Below are 14,373 nucleotides of genomic sequence, written 5' to 3' on the forward strand. Positions count from 1 at the left end.
CAAGACGAAGCCAGAATTTCTGCAGAGCCAGGCAGGAATTTAACAGGCCTCCAAAAGACTCTGACAGCCACCCCGGGGCTGGGCTGAGCTCCACAAACTGCAGAGATCAGAGTTTCTTAGATTACAGTGCTGACCTGGGTTGGCTCCACAATCATCTTTGGCTCACATCTGCCTAATGGCCCGTGGTTGATCACAGATCACGTTTGTTTTCATAGGGCCCAGAAGATTCCATTAGCCACTAGCAAAAGAACGAGGGGTTCATGTGTGTGTGTGTGTGCGCGTATATATGTGTGTATATGTGTGTATATCTGAGTGTATATATGCGTATGTGTGTGTGCGTGTATATATATGTATGTGTGTCTGTATATGTGTGTGTGCGTGTATATATGTGTATGTCTGTGTATGTGTTGTATGTGTGTATATATGTGTGTCTGTATGTGTATGTGTATATATATGTGTGTATATGTGTATATATGTATGTATGTGTTTGTGTGTATATTTATGTGTATTGTGTATATGTGTTGTATGTATGTTTCTGTATATATGTGTATGTATTGTGTATATGTATGTGTGTATGTGTGTATGTGTTATATGTGTATATACATGTGTGTTTATGTGTGTGTGTGTGTGTGTGTGTGTGTTTGTGTAAGCTTGATGTTTCCTCCCACAGCCTCAGGCATCTGCCAACTTTCCTGCATGCAGGTCCTTCTGTTAGCATCTAGTATTTCTTCCTCTGTTCTCCTCCTTGGTTGTCACTGTGATTTCCCTCAGCTCTCTCAGCTTTCATGGCAAGCACTTGATCTGCTGGCCCACTGTTGGCCTACATTCTGCTTTTTATCCATAGAAGACCCCCATATTGGAAGGTGTGTGACTTATTTCAGGCAAGTGTCCTTAATATATAAAGAGCTTCTGCAAGTCATTAATATAGTAATGAGCAACAACCCAAGGGACAAATACAGAAAGAACATTAGCAGTCAATCTCAAGGAAAGGAAACACAAATGACTCCTGGAAATGGTTCCTCCACTTGTTTACAGCAAGGGAACTCAGGCTGGAGGAGAACAGGGGAAAGAACTCACATTCCAGGCATGTGCATGTGACAGGCAACTGTGTTCTCCGAAGGACACACACATACTCTAACCTCACAGTTCTACCCTAGCAACTGAGCTGTCTCATTCCAACACAGCTCCCAAGACTTCTCTCTTTGAGGCTTTCTTATGTGCGGTGCCTGACAGGAAATGATCCACTTAGAAGTACAGATCAGACCAGTGTAAAATATTTTTCAGTGCCACGCCATGCAGATGCTGCAAAGATAGAGGAGGCCACTGGGGTCACGGTGCCCTCTCGAAATCCAGGGGTGCAGGGGACTTAGGCAGGGGTTTGGGAAATTTGAGGCTAGCCTGAAGAATGAAATCAGTTCTCAGTCTCAAGCAAACAATCGAAAGAAAGAAGGGGAGTGAGGAAGATACTTTTTATTCTATGGTTCACTGTTATTTATTAATTCTCTGTTTAAAGTGAAAACAGAAAGGCACGGAATGATGAGCTCTGAATGTTAGCATCTGCCAACAGGAGGAGCTGCTGCCCGGTGGTGTATTGAGACTCCCCGGCCTTAAAACAATACATACCATTTACTTTTAAAGGTAAGAATCCACACTAATTCTATAACAGCGTATTTAACGACCTAAGTGTCCCTGCTACTTGTAAACATATGGGTATTTCCATGACCATAAAATAATCACGCTGAATTGTATGTGACTCCTGTATCCCATTCTGTAGCTACCTAATAGATAATGGTTGGTGTGCAAGGGAGCTAGGGCCGTATTACGTTCTACACACGCCGACAATCATACAAGCACCAGAAGCACTAGGCAGGTATTCATGTTCTATTCCAAACACAGGAAAACCAGAAAACATAATAAAGAGTGTGTTCTGATGGGTGAGATTATAATTAATTTTATTTTGATTTTTCTATAAACATTTTTGCTTGGTTGGCTTGTCTTATTTTATTTTATTTTATTATTTTATTTTATTTTGAGACAGGGTTTCTCTATGTAGCCCTGCCTGTCCTGGAATTCATTCTGTAGACCAGGCTGGCCTCAAACTGGGAGACCCAGTCGCCTGTGTCTCCTGAGTGGGGGGATTAAAGGTGTGAGCCTGTACACATTGTTTTTGAGGTCTTCATTATAACTATGTGTATACATAGTCTCAGCCTGCATTACTCAAACTCTTGGTTTAGACTTCTTTTTAGCTTTCTTGTATCCCTTAAAAAAAAAAAAAACCTCAAGGATATAATGACGCATAATTACATAAATATTGCATATTTATCTGCTCAATGCTTTTAGGTTCATGATGACCTCAGTGTATGCCTGCCTCTCTCCAGGAAGCCAGGCTCCAAGTTAGAGTTCCCATTTTACAGATGAGAAAATGGAGGCCCTGGCCAGTTCAGTGAGATTGAGAAGCAGAGTAGTAGGAACCCGTCAACTACTCTGAATCGTGGGTTAGTTAGGAATCAATTTCTTTGATATATAAAGAGTAGCCAGGGTTCCTGGCTCTGAGGATGCTAAGTCTGGCTTTCAGAGAATGCCACTAGATTTGGGTCTTCTAGGAACTTCCCCCAACACTTAGAAGAGGTGTGTGTGTGTGTGTGTGTGTGTGTGTGTGAGTGATCTCAAATATGACATTCTCACTGTGCAGTAAATCCCTCTCCTCCATTGTGTGTGTGTGTGTGTGTGTGTGTGTGTGTGTGTGTGTGAGTGATCTCAAATATGACATTCTCACTGTGCAGTAAATCCCTCTCCTCCATTGTGTGTGTGTGTGTGTGTGTGTGTGTGTGTGTGTGTGTGTGTGTGTACAGGGTGAGCCGGACAGTGCATGTGCATATGTGTGTGTGTGTGTGTGCGTGTATAAGCCCAGAGATCATGTTGGGTGCCTTCATGAGTTTCTTCCCAGATGGCCCCGAGCTCATCCAGCAGACTAGGTTGTCAGACTATTGATCTTGGGGTTCTGAACATCTCTGCCCCTCCCTCGCTCCCCTTCCCCCGTGATGGCATGACAAAGTGAGCCACCAAACCTGGCGTTTTATGTGGGTTCCAGAGCTCAAGTTCCCATTCTTGCTCAGCAAACATTTCACTCGGGGAGTCAGCTCCCCGCCCAGCCAGCCCAACCCAAGCCAGCTTCTCCATATAAGCCCTGAACGCAGGCCTGGGAGCTCACTCTCTTCCTCATTCACTATGGTCATTTTTTTGTTTTTTGTTTTTGTTTGTTTTGTTTTGTTTTTAAATCATCACCAGTTTGTAAACCGAAACATGAAAACCAAAAACCAAAACGACCGCAACACTTGAACCTCGGAAGCCTGGCATGGTTTCCCCGGGCTGTTTGGGCATCTCTGTTTGTGTGTTCCTGTGACCCCTTTCCCAAATGCGCGGCAATCAGAAGGCTCGAAACTGGCTGCTGACTCCCCTATGGCTCTCAAAGTTAAAGCCCTTGCGATGATCTTTGAAGTCCAGCAAGATCTGTGTCCTCAGCACCTCTTGCCTCTGATCATTCTGCTCCATACAAGGCCTCTAGTTTCCCTTCGGTCCGAGACCTTTTTCAGAGAAGTTCTCTGAGGTGCAGTTTCCATGTCTTCCCCCAGAGGCGCATGCGCACCTCCATTTACTTCCTATTAAACCATCCCCTTTCAGTATTAGCTTCCTCAAATTCCAGCTGCTGCTTAGTACCAAAGTCCCCGGGTTGGGCCTGAGCGGAGTACCCCACAGGGGACAGTATGCACCGGGTTGAGAAGGACGTCACTCCTCGACGCAAAACTGCCTTTATTTGTTCCTTGCCAAGCTGAGCCAAGGGAAACAGCGATTCTCATCAGTCAGCCTTGGTGACCTCTGACCTTTTATCAGAAGGACCCAGGCCAGTCCACTAGCAAGTTAGGACGCACTGTCGTGTGTTCTCGCTACTCATCTTCTTCCGGGACAAACATTATTCTATGCCACGCAGTACACACTGCACCTCTGGCGTTAGGCTGCTGGGGCAAGTCGCTATTATTTTTGTTCTGGTTTTTTAAATGTTTCTTTTTAGTCTTCCACCCGTTTGTCAGGCTTGCTGGGCTCAGCCTCCAGAAAACAGGACAAAGGGCACCTCTCCGCGTCGCGCATATTTAATAAGCTCCCGGGGAACCCAGCGCTGGTGGGTTAAGGAACGGGAATGCGCTCCCAGTTTAGGAAATGCGTTCTTCAGCTTGAGTTTGTTTGCATGAAAACAAGATGGGCCCACATTTCTGTGTAAATCTGAAACCAGACAAGTTTCACACAGTTGCACATTTCAAAAAAAAAAAAGCGTTCTGCTCCCGTTTGCTGAGTATTCTGTGTATCTGGAGGAGGGGGTCCCCGTATACTTTCCAATGACAGAACGACTCCTCCTCTCCTCTCCAAAACTCTTTCTGAGCCGTGTTTTCGGGTGTAGACTGGTTTTCTGGTGTAGATGGGAGTGTCTGGGATGCTGGAAGACTCTTCTATGACATGTCAGCTCTGGGGCCTGCTGCGGAACCTGCCAGAACAATCCTATTACCCATAAATACAAAATCCTCGTTCTCACCCAGAGTGCCTCGTGTACCTTCATCCAGAAAACCTCAGCCTGGCCTATGAGAATATTATGTTCTGAGGTTTTTCTGCAAAAACAAATACAATCTTTCTCTTTCTGTCATTTTCTGTGTTAACCACATTCTTAAAACCTGGAAGCACGCCAATTTTTTTTCCTTGAAAAAGGAAAAAAAATTCAAAAGTTTTTTTTTTTTTTTTTGTAATTGAAATTCATGACAAATTACAGACAGTTTTTTTCTTCTTCTTCTTCCTGTCTCTTTCAGAACAACGTGTCCTTAGAAAAGAGCTTTCTTACTGAAATGGAACATTGTGGAGCCCGAGGAGCGTGGCTGGGTACTAGCTACCTCTCACTGCTGTGAGCCAGGGCCGCCCACGAGACCAGCCTCTCACTCAGTGTGTTGGAGGCCAAGTGGTCAGGAAGCCGGAATGAAAAGTGAAAATCTTTTGTTTCACACCTGAGTGCTGGCCGGGTGAGGGCCAGGTCAGGCTGGTGAGTCAGGTCAGACCCTGATTTCAGTCCATGTGCTTCCCTCTTCTAATATAGGTCCCAGGCAAGTGTCAAACCCACCCTGTTGTCCAGTACAATTCGTAGTCTAAGGGTGAGGTTCATTTTATTTTTAATTTTTTTTTTGTTCAACTGCTTGGATTAAGATTGCCACTGTAATTGCATTTCCTAAAACCCTTTGGTAGTAATCATAAGCCTCACAAATGACTTCTCATTTCTTTCGAGGTCATACCAAGACAATAACCTTGACCTTTTCCTAAGAACCGGGTGTCTTCCAGCTCCTGGTGAATTCATTGCCGCGTGGTACAATTTTAAAAGGTCCCTGCAGCGTGACTCTTTGTCTCGGGTGTTTTCTGTGGATGTTAGCTGAGTTTTTCCTTCCAACCGACAGTCACAAATCTTCCTTAGAATACCTTTTCTCCAGTTGCTTTCAGTCTCCTTTAAATGTATAAGCAAGTAACAATTCATTTGGGGGGAACGTATAGATATTTTTGCAGTCTCCCCCCATTTCTTTCCTCTAGGTTTCTTGAAGAATTTCACAAAGATGCCACCATGCCACTGGCCACAAGTGGAGGGATCAGAGTGGATGCTACACCTTGGTGCCAGACGTGACAGTGTCCATATTCCAGTCACAGAGAGGAAGAGTGTAACGCAATGTTTTAAGTGAAATCAGAAGGGATCGAAGAAGTCCACGATGAAGCAAAGATTTACATTTTAAATAAAGATGGGACCAGGTCTTGTCCACTGGCTTTCAGAAGAATGAACTGGGCACTAGGCTTTCTGCTCGGTGGAGAATGGTTTGGGACAATACCATGTAGGAAATCCATTAGGCCAGGCTTAATATTTTAAGGGCCAGGGTGACAGGCACAGGAGTGGGTTCCTCTGTCCAGTCCCCTCTCCGGGAGTGACTGAATGAATCAGAAGTTCGACCGTTCATCTCTGAGCTCAGTTCCCTGTCCTGAGCAAACACTTTTTCTTTCTGCAAACCTCACAGAGGGAGCTAGGGAGTAGCTCCATAGCTCAAAGGCCTTCCCTACAAAAGGACTTTTTTTTTTTAAATTATAAATTGTTGCTTGATTTGGATAGTAACTTTTGAGTGGGGTCAGTGGACTTTGCAGGAACGGGTGGGCGGCTGCTAAGGTCATTCCCAAGGATTTGGGATCAATTAGTTTGTAGACCGAAGTCAGGGGGCACAAAGGCATTGTTCCAGCGCAGGCACACTAGACTGGGTGGACATGGGCAAACCACGTGACCATGCCTGCACATGTGTGAACTTGAGGTGCAGCACCTCCTCCCCCATGATTTGTGAATGTTAACATGCTCTGTTTTATATCCTTGTAAATTTGAGGAATATTCAGTTGAGGAAAAAGTGTTGGATCTGTGTTGTGGTGACTCTTTTCCCAGGGACCCAGATGCATTAAAACACCAGGGGGTGGGGAGACAGGTATGCATCAACCTCACTAACACCCTGGCTAGGACCCCCTGCCCCCACTCACAGACAGTCCTGTTCAAAGTGTGCAACAGTCTTTTCATTCCCCCAAAGTGAACGGACTTGAATTTTCCCACCTTCTAAAATACAACCTTCTCAGCCTAAATGAACCTTTTCAACTGTGTGGTTAGAACCATCGCAGAGGGAAATTTTGAATTTTTAAAACGTCCCAGGAAGAGGAGTTCTTTTTGAAGCCCCCCTCCCTTTCCAAAGAAAACCCAATTATTTTCCTGATTTGCCAGAGTTTCATGTTGCCATGTGGGCAAACCAATAGATGCTAAGGCAATCCTCGAGTCCTTAAACACACACACACACACACACACACACACACACACACACACACACACACACACATACACACACACACACACACACACACACACACACACACACACACACACACAGCTAGGGAGGCTGAAGAAACCCGGCTGAGGCAGATGAGTTAACAGTCCGTCCATAATGCTTCTGCAGCGCCAGGAGATACTTTTAGGACTAGGGCAGAAATCAGGAATGACCTGGAGATTAGCCTTTGACAACGTGAAGTTTAAGCAGATTTACCTGGTCCCGAACCCCCTTCGCTCTTCCAAACGCTGTTTATCCCCGGCCCGAGTCTAAGTTTTGCGGCATCAATTGGGATCGTTTATTTCCTAAACCCAACAGTGATTTCTACCCCAGCAAGCTGAAAAGCTGCACCGGGGAGCACGCCGCCTCGATATCTTCATTTCCATCTGAAATCAAACATGATCGGTAACTAAGGTTTTCCGAAGCCAGCGTCTGCCCCCCACCTCCGGCCGGGAGAAGACAGTTAATCACAGTCTTGGAAGATGAAAGACGCGCGAGGCGAGCGGAACTCTCCCAGGCAAAGCTGCACCCCGGGGGGTCATGAAAGCTGGGGGAGGGACCATGATTTCTTGATGCCATAACATATTGAGACACTTTCTGCTTTTCACTCCCTCTGGAGTAAATATAGGGCATCTCACCCATGAAGGGTGATTATAGCTCCTAAGAGGAGGAAGCGACTTATTAAGGTCGTGTTCCCGGGCAAAGGGAAGATAAGAAATCAGTATTGATAGCGGGGAGCAATCCGCGGTTTCCCCTATAAAAATATATTTTCTCTGAAAACTGTTTTGGCAGTTGGGTGATTATCATGATGATTATTAATTCGGGTCTGAAATTGACTGATCTTTGCAGGCGGTTCTGGTGCCTCGAGCTTTCAAAAGACAACTTTTCCCACTGTAATCGCTCCTGGAATATTTCACGTAGCACATTCCTCCGTAAAGCAATTAAAGACGTTTTAAAAAATGTGAATTGGTTACTAGCTCCATAAAAAAAAATCCCCATTTACTCTTTAGTGTCGTATTTGAAAATATTAAAGCTCCAAACTAAACCAAACAAACAAACAAAAAGGCAGAGGAGACCTTTAGAGCCAAACATTTACCCAATCGTTCGGAGGAACCATTTCTCCTTTGATCTACTGTCACGAGCCTTTCGCTGGAATTTGCTCCAAAAGAGACATTTTTATTGGCTTTTGTTTCCCTTTAAATAGGTTATAGCATTTTTTTTGTCCCCTAAATGAAGACCAGAAGCCCCCACGCAAGATGAAGAGTCCTTACAATGTTGGGAAAGTGAGTACTGCTTCCTTATAATAAAAGGTGTTTAAAGGGTTCGCTACAGCTTTAAACAGAATTACAATTTACTTCTTTCAAGTGTCCAGGCCATAAATTCTTCTCAATTCCCTCTCTCTCTCCTTGTCGGAATTAATGAGATCAGATCTGATCAGGGCGCTGATGTGTTCAGCGCCAAATCACACAACAGCGCGCGCACCGTAATGGAATTTGCATCTAATGCATACATAAATCAAACATCTTTCTGGACATTTTCATATGCATAATGTCATTTCTTCCAGCGCTGTCTGTGCAGAGGGGGAGATTTTTCTCTCTGAGAGAATGACTTTCTTTAATGCTTTCATTCTATTTTCGCTGACTGCGGTCCGGGAGAATGCAGTCGGTCGGAGAATCTTTCGGGGCGCGGTTGACAGTTCCTTTTCCAAGAGGGGCGCTTTACATTTATCATGCCTCTTCCTCGGGGGCTTTGTTATGCAAATGTGGCTGAAATTGATAATTCCAAAGTGCTTCATTTCTGCTCCTCGGCGGTTGGAGATGGTAGATAAAAAGAAACTGACAAGACGCACTGATTGCCCTCGGTGCTTGTAACTCTCTTGCTAACAAGGGCTGGATATTGTTAAAAATTCCTATTGTTATGAGGGTGGCGCTCCCATTATGCAGGCCTTGCAAATTTCTGATTTGAATATTAACCCTTTAATCACTTGGCCCTTTTGGCCCCTCCAAAAAAAAATTATTTTTTTTTCAAAAGAGTCAATTGCCGTCGTTGGCTTCGGGACCCCAAACATCGAACTATTCTTCTATTGTGGTGAACAGCTGGGGTGTTCTGAACACACTTCATTAATCATTTGTTCCCAGGGTAAACTTTACATTAATTTTTTTTATTTTTTTTATTTTTTGCACAGGCAAAGAAAAGGGGTTATCTCTTGCAGACCCTTCCCCCATGCTTGGGAGAGACATTGGGACCAAATCACCATTTGCACAAAAGACTAGAAATTTGTAATTGTGGATAACAATTTGCAAACAGAACTGGGCCTTCTCACCCCTACCCCCTGCTCTGAGAAGGGCAGTATGAGTATTTTAACTGGCCGTACAGTGTCTTCCTGTGCAGACCAAAGAAGGCCTCAGGGAGGTGATGTGTGTCTGCTGCCAACACAGGTAAGTTTATTTTGCCTGCCTGTCCAGGAAGAGGAGGGGAAAAAAATTCCCAGCATCCTCCACCTAGAGTAGAACAGAGTAGCAGACTTCTGAATACCATTTCCAGGGGGGAATTGCAAATTGAGGCCGCTCTGGGCATTAGCATACCAATGAGGCTCTGGCAGTAAACTGCCTTTGCCAGCCAAGGCTGTGAGCCTGGGCTGGGGCCCTCATGGGGTGCAACACTGGACACTGGAGGAGTGCAGCTGTGAATATTTCTCAAGGCCTGAGCCACCCAGATATCAAGCCCTGAACGAACACACACACACACACACACACACACACACACACACACACACACACACACACACGTCTCAGAAATAGATCAAACTCTCTCCTAGCTTCCCCTGATGAAACAATAGGACCAGAACAAGAATTCACCTGTCAGCTAATTCAGATTGGCAAGCCCGAATCTCCCCGCTGCTTTCCCAAGGTGGTGATTGTCCATCAGGTAATCAGACTCATGGTGAAACCGGAAACCTCGTCCCTTTTGGAAATGTTGCCGGTTTAAGAAGAGATAGCTGCAGATGAGTAAATTACACTCATTTCTTCCCAATGTAACCGAGAATTTGGAAGACAGCTCAAGGCTTAGGCTGATAAGGACGGGCCACGGCTCTGTCTAGACCCAAGAGGTTGCAATCAAATCCCTCTTCCGGTGCCTGGGTCTGTAAGAGATCATGGCAAACAGGAGTGGGCCATGTACATCAGGGTGGTCCCTGAGGGTGTCTGCAGCAGGGCCTTCCCCAGGCAGGGCCTGTCAGGGTCCTAGGGACAGGGATGGTCCCTGCATAGACTGCAGGACCTGTGCACGGGGCAGACAGGTGCTCCTCTTAGTGGACCACATCTGCTTGCTAGCCCAGGCACAGAGAGCCTTACTGTACCCTTCTACAGGGCTCTCTGCAAATGGGCAGCCTCTTTCTCAGCACTATCTCTCTGTCTGTCTTCCAGAAACGCTGAACTAAGTTATAATGCTCTGATTGTCTGCATCCGAAAAAGAAAGAAAACCCTAAAAAATAAAAACATCGTCTCCTAGAAGTAAAATTGTGATAATTCGGTGGCATCGGCAGATGACTTTATGGTGCCGTTTCTGCCTTCAGTGCAGTGCAGCACAGAACAGGTCCTCGGTCAGGTCTTTATAGGTATGCTGGCTGTCATTAGTCATAGGAGCACAGCCACAATCAATCTGGTAATCAAGAGTGAAGTCGGCACTCCCTAAAGTTGGTGCGAGACATTAAACGAGCAGGTTATGGTCAAAAATCACAGCCCAGACATTGTGTACTAATCAATACCCGCTATGGTAATCAGCACGGATAGCTGTGACTGTGCCTGAACCTGCCAGGTCCCGCCCACTCCCCAGAAGGATCAGGTAGATTGAAAAAGGTTACCACCATTTCCTCGGAAAGGACCTTATCTTGGGTTTCGAAGGGAGCTTTTTAGGGTGTGAGATTTAAAGATGTGCCCTGCACGTTTAATGTCTGTTTTACTTTCAATGATGCGTGCAGCGAATCTGTGTGGGGGTTGACAGATATCACCAAACACTTAAAAGCGAGGGTCTTTTCCATTTTCCTTTTGAGTCTAGTTGAATTGAGAGGGTCCTTCATCTGTTGACTAGACGGTGTCCCCTCTCCTCTTTGGTTCCTTTCAATACTTGCCCTGAGAATATGCTAGGGGCCACGGTTGAGGAAAGGGATGTGGGCAGGGCTCCGAACACTTGGGCCCTCACGACCTCTGCAGGGTGGGGGAACCGAAGGTTTAGGATTCCCCTAGCTTGCTGGTATTTGATTTACCGGTTGCCTGTGTGTTGGGGCTTTGGCAGATCCTGCTGGAGTCTGAAAGACAGCCTGTCATAGCCGGAGCCTGCAGCCTGCAGCCTGCTGAAGTGGAGAAATGTGGCAGCTAGGCAAACAGTAGCTGGGGTTTGAGTTGTTTTGATTTGAGTTAAGCAGAGAGTCCTCCGAGGGGCCAAGGTATATCTGCTAGGCTCTCCCTCTTTTCAGGGTCTCCCTTGGCAATACAAGAGGAAAGGGGCTGGGCGCTTGTGAAGAGTCAGATCTCCCAGGGTTCTGTGCTAGGAGAAAGGGCCAGGCACTTACCCTTTGGACTTAGCCTTGTTGTGGTTGGGACAGGGCAGTCAGGGATTCAGCCCAGACTGCACAGCCCTAGACACATTCAGATTTCCCCTCCAGGTGGTCTTCCCGGACAGCCCAGCATTTCTTTCTAAACCTCCCACCATTGAAGACAGGCAGAGAGGTTTTGAAGAGTTGGGAAACATCACAGGCAGGGAACTTTCCCCAGGGAGCACAGCTCTTATGGTTCCCAGAGAGAAACGGAAAGATGCGGGGGAGGGGGACTGTTGTTGGGCTCAATCTGCTTTCTTTGAATGATAGTTTTGACCTTGACCACTCATCTGCCCAGCTGTACCCAGGGTATCTGGGTCACTGAGTCAGGATGCCTTACTTGGTAAATGGGAAAAATTAAAGAATAGTAAGAAGTTTGGAATTGCATAGGTGAGCCAATCATGTAGAAACCCTCTTAGGCTGACATCAGTCAGGGGTCTGGTCAGTGAAGTCTTCTCTTTCTCCCCACCCTCTCCTTTCTTCCTCTCCTTCATTTCCTCCTCTTTCTTCTTCCCCCTTCTTCTCCTTCCTCCTTTTCCTTCCCCTCCCCACTCCTCCTCCCCTGCCCTTGTCCTGCGATAAGCAATTTTATCAATTTTTAGGCCCATCTTTTAGTTTGGAGGGAGGGCAGGGCCCAGAACTCCTGACTGCTGTCATTGCCTTTTCTGGCTGGAGACAGACATTCCTAACACTGTTTCCTGTGGCTGCAAACCCTCTCGGTTTGCAGAAATGAGACTTTTGTTTCCTTCCCCGCAAACGGAAGGGTAAAATTCTTAATGCCTTGGCAGAGTTCTTGGAAAGAATCCAAATGTATCAAATCAGATTTTTTTTAATTTGGTGATTTGACCATAAAAACTTTATTGGGAAAAAAAACCCACAAAGCCAAACAAAACATAACAAAGCAAAGGAAAAAAAAATCCACCAGGCTCAATATTGTCTCTGAAGAAAGCGGGTTCTGAACGGCCCTCATTTGGACAAAGTTAATTACTTCACAATGGATGCATTTTAAATCTAGTTTCTAGATGCAGTGATTTTTAAAGCTCACAACTGGGGGGAAAAATAAGGTTCTCCATGTTGGGCTCGGTAATTGCCTTTGTCAGCAACAGACATCTTGTGTCCCACAATCCCCCTTGCCCGGAGCTGCAGGCCTGTAGGCAGGGGCAGCTCTACACCTCTCCTTACAACTGTTCAGCACGCACCCTAGAAGGCCAGCAAGCCAGCTGCAGAGCCCATGTCACCCAGATCGGGAAGGCCAGCCAGAACAGAGCCAGCATCCTTTGCTACTCTTGTGACGACTTACTGCTTCTTTTTTCCATAAATCTTTGTGGGCGTGCCTTGATGTGTGCCTACATGTGTGAGTGTGGTTGCATATATGTCAAACAGCACATAGGTGTGGGGGCAACCTTGAGCACTGGTCCTCAGTGCTCACGAACTTCCTCAGAGCTGCCCTGAGATTCCTATTCTCCCTTCTCCCATCTTCTGTCAGATCCAGGACCACAGATGTGCATCTCAGAGGTTAGGGGGTTTGAACCCAAGTCTTCACGCTTGAGTTCCAAGGACTTTACCCACTGAGCCATCTCCCCAGCCTGCGTAGTCTGTGAGTAGCATCGCATAGTGACTGACCCCTTTGGATCCGAGTCGGCTCAAATAAATGTCAGCATTTGTTCACCTTTGTTACAGCTTTATCCGTTTTCATGGCCGAGTCTTACTCTACCGTGTAGAGCATGTCTGTTCATCTTCTGTGGTTGACTTGTTGCCCCTGTCTGTGGCTGCTATGAAATGTACTGCTGTGAACCTTGTGGACCTCGATGGAGAAGTTATCTACCTGAAACCCATTGTGACTGGATTTGGGGGACACATGGTCATTATACAGTTAACTTTTTGAGGATTCCAAGGATCCACTTATGATGGAGAAAAATCAGAGAAAAATGTAATGTCTGGTCTTCTGCAGTAGCTGCTTATGAAGATGAATTTGTGTGTCCTGCCAGCTCCGAACCTTCCTCCCCCCAGACGTACCCTTCAAAGCACGGGATCCTGCTTGGCTCTCTACAGAACTGAGGCTGTCACAGGGAACTCACCTCTGAGGCAGCAGTGACAGTCACATGAAGGGGTTCCAGAGAGGCTAAGGGACATCCTCAGAAGGCTGGGGACTTCTCTGAGCCTCATTGTCTGCAGAACTTGCTAAAAAACCAAAATGAAACAAAGAAAAACAAAACCAAGTTGGGTAGATGGTGCTGTTCCTTCCCCGCTAGAGCAGTGTGTCCTATAGACGTGGTTTGAGGGGACCACTCTGGGAGGATCACACTGGGAGGACTACCACACTGGGAGGATCACTCTGGGAGGACTACACTGGGAGGATCACTCTGGGAGGATCACACTGGGAGGATCACCACACTGGGAGGATCACTCTGGGAGGACTACACTGGGAGGATCACCCTGGGAGGATCACCCTGGGAGGACCACCACACTGGGAGGACCACTCTGGGAGGATCACACTGGGAGGATCACCACACTGGGAGGACCACTCTGGGAGGATCACACTGAGAGGACCAGCACACTGGGAGGACCACTCTGGGAGGATCACACTGAGAGGACCAGCACACTGGGAGGATCACTCTGGGAGGATCACACTGAGAGGACCAGCACACTGGGAGGATCACTCTGGGAGGATCACACTGAGAGGACCAGCACACTGGGAGGATCACTCTGGGAGGATCACCCTGGGAGGATCACCCTGGGAGGACTACCACACTGGGAGGACCACTCTGGGAGGATCACACTGGGAGGATCACCACACTGGGAGGACCACTCTGGGAGGATCACACTGAGAGGACCAGCACACTGGGAGGATCA

General features: G+C 46.6%; 1 long non-coding RNA gene across 1 annotated transcript; it reads left to right on the forward strand.

Moving 5' to 3' along the window:
* Positions 1–7,909: 7,909 nt before the first annotated feature.
* LOC102554026 (uncharacterized) lies at positions 7,910–13,739 on the forward strand. The gene is made up of 3 exons (XR_355100.5): positions 7,910–8,209; positions 9,112–9,364; positions 13,201–13,739. It is a non-coding gene; the product is annotated as an uncharacterized LOC102554026 (long non-coding RNA).
* The last annotated feature ends 634 nt before the right edge of the window (positions 13,740–14,373 follow it).

The sequence above is a fragment of the Rattus norvegicus genome, chromosome 6, assembly GCF_036323735.1.
Source record: "Rattus norvegicus strain BN/NHsdMcwi chromosome 6, GRCr8, whole genome shotgun sequence".
Taxonomy (NCBI): domain Eukaryota; kingdom Metazoa; phylum Chordata; class Mammalia; order Rodentia; family Muridae; genus Rattus; species Rattus norvegicus.